Source organism: Alnus glutinosa, chromosome 2 (genome assembly GCF_958979055.1).
Source record: "Alnus glutinosa chromosome 2, dhAlnGlut1.1, whole genome shotgun sequence".
Taxonomy (NCBI): Eukaryota; Viridiplantae; Streptophyta; class Magnoliopsida; order Fagales; family Betulaceae; genus Alnus; species Alnus glutinosa.
The window spans coordinates 16,592,002-16,598,402 of record NC_084887.1 but is presented as its reverse complement, the minus strand read 5'-3'; the positions used below and the strand labels follow the sequence as shown (position 1 = coordinate 16,598,402).

At 45.2% G+C, this 6,401-nt stretch overlaps 1 pseudogene; it reads left to right on the top strand.

Annotated features, from left to right (window-relative positions):
• The first annotated feature begins 373 nt into the window (after positions 1–373).
• LOC133860319 (uncharacterized) lies at positions 374–4,633 on the top strand (annotated as a pseudogene).
• Positions 4,634–6,401: the final 1,768 nt, after the last annotated feature.

The window sequence follows — 6,401 nt, the reverse complement described above, 5'->3', positions numbered from 1 at the left end:
TAATATAAATAAAATTAAAAATTTAACAAAAATAAATAAATAAATATTATTAGCAACGATCTGAGATTGTTGCTAATAAGTTGTAATCAATGTGGATTATCAGCAACCACATAAGTGTCGTTGCTAATAACCCACTATCAGCAACGACATCAATGTCGTCACTAATAATTCACACTATTAGCAACGACATTTAACTCGTTGCTAATAAGTATACAATATCAGACAATATCAGCGACGGCACCGATTGCGACGACACCAAGCTTATTAGTAACGACAAAAAATCGTTGCTGATAAGGAGTTATTAGCGACAACACAAAGTCGTTGCTGATGAGTAACAAGGACCATCTTCTTGCAAGGACTTATCAGCAACGATATGGCGTCGCTAAAAAGAATTAGCAACGACTTGTACACTATTAGCAACGACAAATTGTCGTTGCTAAAGACCAAATTTCTTGTAGTGCCTAGACTTGACATCTCTAGATCCCGAAATTGAAAGAACTCTTAGGGAAAGGTTTAGAAATTCTGTTGAGATGGGAGATAACATGCATGCGGATGAGAATGAGAGGAATCGGGGAGAAAACGTTGATCATACTAGGACACTTAGCGATTTGTTTGCACCCGTTGCAACAAATTCTCCTTCATGTATAGTATTACCCCCAACCAATGCCACTCACTTTGACCTCAAGCCTCATGTCATCCAACTCCTACCCGCATTCCATGGCTTGGACCTCGAAGCCCTAGTTGTTAGCAAATCCCTGAATGCTGCCAATCCATTCCATGTTGACTGCTGTTCCATCTGTGCTAGTCCCATGCACTTAGCACAGACTTGCCCATCATTGCCGGCTTTTGTCAAGTCACCAATGGAGCAAGTGAACACTTTCAACGCTATAGGAAGCAAGCCAATGGACCTTTCTCCGAATCATACAATCCAGGGTGGCGGAACCACCCTAACTTTTCTTAGAAGCAGAACCAGCCTATGACTCAAGAGGGAGTTCCTCACCAATCCCATACTCAATACCCCCTAGATTTCATCAGCCGATTCACCATCAAAGCTGTCCATCCCACCAGCACCATCATACCAAGCCCCTACTCAAGCCCCTGCCTCTTCTTCACAGTCTTCTTTGGAAGACACTCTTAAAGCTTTCATCCAGCTCACAGGCCAATCCATCAATGACGTGAAGAATGCTACCATGGTGAACACTCAAGCTATTGCCAAGATGGAGACCCAGATCGGGCAAATTGCTAGTCACCTGGGGGAGAGAGAGAGAAGGGAAAGCTCCCTAGTCAGCCTGTGCCAAATCCAAAGTTGCAGTTCCATGAGGGAAGTTCATCCAATGCAGTGCATGGGCTAGAGCATGTGCAAGCCGTTGTCACACTGAGGTCAGGGAAACAAGTAGACAACCAAGTGGTTCACCCTGAGGAGAACCCTACTGCACAAGAAGAACAAGGAAGCGGGAGCATAGAGAAGAGAGATGTCGAGCCATCTACATTAGCTCCAACCATAGAGACTCCTCCTAGGTCGTTCATACCTAAGGCGCCATTCCCTGATAGACTTCTCGCGCCAAAGAAGGGAGGAAAGTTCGAGGACATTCTGGAGGTGTTCAAACAAGTGCAAATCAACATCCCGTTCTTGGATGCCATCCAGCAAGTGTCGTCTTACGCTAAATTCTTGAAGGATTTGGTAACTGTAAAATAGAAAACCAATGTCCCGAAAAGAGTTTGCTTGACCGAGCAAGTCAGCTCAATCCTCCAATGTAGGCTGCCTATCAAGTATAAGGACCCCGGATGTCCCACTATTTCCTGCACAATAGGCATCAGCCACATTGAGAAGGCACTGCTAGACCTTGGAGCCAGTGTCAATCTCCTGCCCTATTCAGTTTACCTGCAATTGGGGTTAGGAGAATTGAAGCCCACCTCCATGACACTGCAGTTGGCTGACCGGTCAGTTAAGATACCACGGGGAATAGTGGAGGATGTTTTGATTAAGGTGGACAAGTTTTATTTCCCCGTGGATTTTATAGTGCTAGATACTGAGCCGGTATAGGACGTTGGAGTTCAAATACCGGTGATCCTCGGGTGACCATTCTTAGCTACGGCTAACGCCCTGATCAACTGTAGGACGGGGGTAATGAAGATCTCCTTCGGCAATATGACAGTGGAGTTGAACATCTTTGACATCAGCAAGAGGCCGAGGGAGTGCGATGAAATTGGAAGTGCCTGCTTGATTGAGGAAATCATAGAGGAAGAATCAAGCACCAAAGATCCCCTGGAGGTATGCTTTGCTCAGTTCGGAGAGGATCTGGACTTGGATGAGTTACTTGAGCAAGCAAATGCTCTTTTAGAGTTTGCTCCTCTGGTGAGCAAGGAAGAAGAGGAGGGAACAGTACCTGAGCCTCCTAAGAATGAACTTAAGCCCCTGCCGGACAATCTTAAGTATAAATTCCTAGGTCCAGCCGAAACTTTGCCTGTAATCATAGCTTTGGATCTACATGCTTCTCAGGAGGAGAAATTGTTAGACGTGTTGAGAGAGCACAAAGAAGCTATAGACTGGACCATAGAGGATATTAAGGGAATCAGCCCCTCGGTGGTTATGCACAAGATATATCTGGAGGAAGACACCAAACCATCGAGGGAGCCACAGAGAAGGCTCAACCCGACCATGCAGGAAGTCTTCAGAGGAGAGGTAATCAAGTTATTGGATGCAGGAATCATCTACCCAATCTCTGACAGCAAATGGGTGAGCCCCATTCATGTCGTGCCCAAGCGAGCTGGAGTAACAGTCGTGCAGAACAAGGAAGGCGAGTTGGTCCCAACTCGAGTACAGTCTGGATGGAGAGTCTGCATCGACTACCGCAAGCTGAACACCGCCACCAGGAAAGATCACTTTCCTCTTCCGTTCATTGATCAAATGGTGGAGCGTTTGGCCGGGCACGAGTATTACTGTTTTTTGGATGGTTATTCTGGATATAACCAGGTCCCTGTGGACCCTGAAGACCAAGAGAAGACGACCTTCACTTGTCCGTTCGGGACGTTCGCCTACCGACGCATGCCCTTTGGCTTATGCAATGCACCCGCTACTTTTCAACGGTGCATGATCAGCATCTTTTCTGACATGGTGGAGCGTTTCCTGGAGATATTTATGGACGACTTCTCAGTTTTCGGGTCATCTTTTTAGGAGTGTTTGCACCACCTCACGTTAGTCTTGGTGAGGTGTAAAGAGAAGAACCTGGTGCTCAATTGGGAGAAGTGCCATTTTATGGTACAACAAGGAATTGTGCTCGGGCACGTCATCTCTCGTCGGGGGATAGAGGTAGATAAGGCGAAGGTAGACCTAATATCCAACCTTCTGCCCCCACGGACGGTGAAGGAGGTTTGCTCTTTTCGGAGCCATGCAGGATTTTATCGGCGATTCATCCAGGACTTCAGCAAAATCGCCCAACCCTTGTGCAAACTGTTGGTGAAGGAGGCCCCTTTCATTTTTGACGAGGACTGTAAGAAGGCATTTGGGGCCTTGAAGGCAATTCTAACGTCTACACCCATCATTCAGCCCCCGAACTGGGGTACACCTTTCGAGATCATATGTGACGCGTCCGATTACACCGTTGGAGCTATGTTGGGGCAGCGCATTGACAAACTTCCCCACGTCATTTACTATGCAAGTCGAACTCTGAACGATGCCTAGCTGAATTATTCGACCACTGAGAAGGAGCTGCTGGCAGTCATCATCTACTCAGATCATGCGGCATTGAAGTATCTTTTCTCCAAAAAGGATGCTAAATCTCGCCTCATCCGGTGGATTTTACTCTTACAAGAGTTTGACATTGAGATTCGGGACAAGAAGGGTTCTGAAAACGTGGTGGCTGATCATTTCTCGAGGATTACCGTGGACTTCACGGAAGAAGCCGTCCCCATTTCTGAGACCTTCCCTGATGAGCAGTTGATGCATATTGCTCATGCTCACTCACCATGGTTTGCTGACATAGTGAACTATCTTGTCACCGGTCAAATGCCTTTGCATTGGGGGCGGCAAGATAAGTCCAAATTCATGTCCGTGGTGAAGAATTTTTTCTGGGACAATCCTTACTTGTTCAAGTATTGTCCCGATCAAATCATTAGGAGATGCATTCCCGAGCCTGACCAATCCAGTGTCATCTCCTTCTGTCATGATCATGCCTGTGGAGGCCACTTCAGTGCAAAGAAGACAGCTGCAAAGATTTTGCAGTGCGGTTTTTACTAGCCAACCATCTTTCAAGACGCTCACACTTATTGTGTTTCATGTGAGCGCTATCAGAAGCTAGGGAGTATTTCACACCGAAATATGATGCCCCTCAACCCCATTCTTATTGTCGAGATCTTTGATGTGTGGAGCATCGATTTCATGGGACCTTTCCCACTCTCCTTCGGCTATCTGTACATTCTGGTTGCAGTGGACTACGAGTCCAAATGGGTGGAGGCGGTTGCCTGCAAGACCAATGACCACAGAGTTGTGGTTCAGTTTTTAAAAGACACTATATTTGCTCGTTTTGGTACTCCTTGAGCAATTATTAGTGATGGTGGAAAGCATTTCTGCAATCGGGTCTTCGAGCAGCTGATGAAGAAATATTGCATCACGTACAAGGTTGCCACTCCCTATCACCCTCAGACGAGTGGACAAGTGGAGGTTTCAAACAGAGAGATCAAGAGGATTTTAGGGAAGACGGTGAACCCGTCAAGGAAAGATAGGTCTCTCCGGTTGAACGATGTATTATGGGCGTACCGGACAACTTTCAAGACACTGATTGGCATGTCACCTTACCGTATCGTGTACAGGAAAGCATGCCACCTGCCTGTGGAGTTGGAGCACAGAGCCTACTGGGCCATTAAGCAGCTGAATTTCGATCTCACAAAGGCTGGCTCACAGAGGAAGCTCCAACTCAATGAATTGGAAGAGCTGAGGAACGATGCTTATGATTGTGCTAGGATGTACAAAGCACGGATGAAGAAGGTTCACGACTAGAACATATTGAGGCGATTCTTTGAGCCCGGTCAGAAAGTCCTTCTTTACAATTCACGTCTGCATCTGTTTCTAGGGAAGCTCTGATCTCGATGGACAGGCCCTTTCATAGTTGATCAGTGTTTTCTTATGGGGCCATTGAGATTAAGGATCCAAAAAATGGCAGCACGTTCAAGGTAAACGGGCAACGACTGAAGCCATTTTTGGAGTTACAGAGCTTGGAGGTTGAGACGACCCTTTTAGAGGATCCGAGTTACTCGGAGTGATTGTCGTCAGGATGGAAAGTTTGGCTGAAGACTGAAAACTTAGCGCTTGTGGGAGGCAACCCTCATCATTTTTCCTTATCATTTGATTTTATTCCTTGTGTTTTAGTTGTGATTTTCAGGACAGTGTCTGCCATTCAAGTTTGGGGGAGCGCTTCTCTTGTAGTGTGCCCAGCTTGCATCACCATTTCGGTATTGTATCTCTAGCCACATTGGGGACAATGTGTCATTCTAGTTTGGGGGTGGGGTAGATATTTCTGTCTGTTTTCATTTATGTTTGCTTTGTTAATACTTGTTAATATATATACTTTATTGTTAGTTGAGCATGGTTACATCTTACTATGGTTTGCATCTCATTGGTTTGTTTAACATGTTGAATTTTGCATATCATTAAAATCTGAGATCTTTTGACTCATCTTTGGATTAGAGAGACTTGACATGTTTAAATTGTTTATCATAAGCACATTAGCATTGTTTCTGTGGGGTATGAGATTTGAATTAAAAATTGTGTCTTGAGATTTGTAGGATGACTTGTTGATGAAACCTTGGCTTATTGTTATATATATATATATAAATAAGGGGTAATTACCTTTTTCCCCCATGAACTACCAAAAAATGCGCAATGCCCCCATGAACTACCAACTCGACCAAAATAGAGCATTCAACTACCAAAGACAACCATTTTCCCCCCTTCCGTCAGTCAAAGGGGTTAAAACAAACAGTCAACGGGTCATGTGCCATTTTATATGGGGGCACGTTGGAAGATGATGGTAGTTCATGGGGGGAAAAGAGGAAGATGGTAGTAGTTCATAGGGGGAAAAGAGGAAGAAAATGAGGGTAAAACGGCGTGTGACTGACGGAAGGGGGGAAAATGGTTATCTTTGGTAGTTGAATGCTCTATTTTGGTCGAGTTGGTAGTTCATGGGGGCATCGCGCATTTTTTGGTAGTTCATGGGGGGAAAAGGTAATTACCCCTAATAAATAAATAAATTTGCTTAGAATAATATCACCAATTTGACTTCTCATTGAGTAACCGGGCCCCTTGCCTCATTAAGCATTGGGTGTTCGCGTAAAAAGATGAGAATTTCAGCTTGGATGATTGTTTGGCTAGTTTGACTTCGTAGCCTTTTTGACTTGAGTAATTA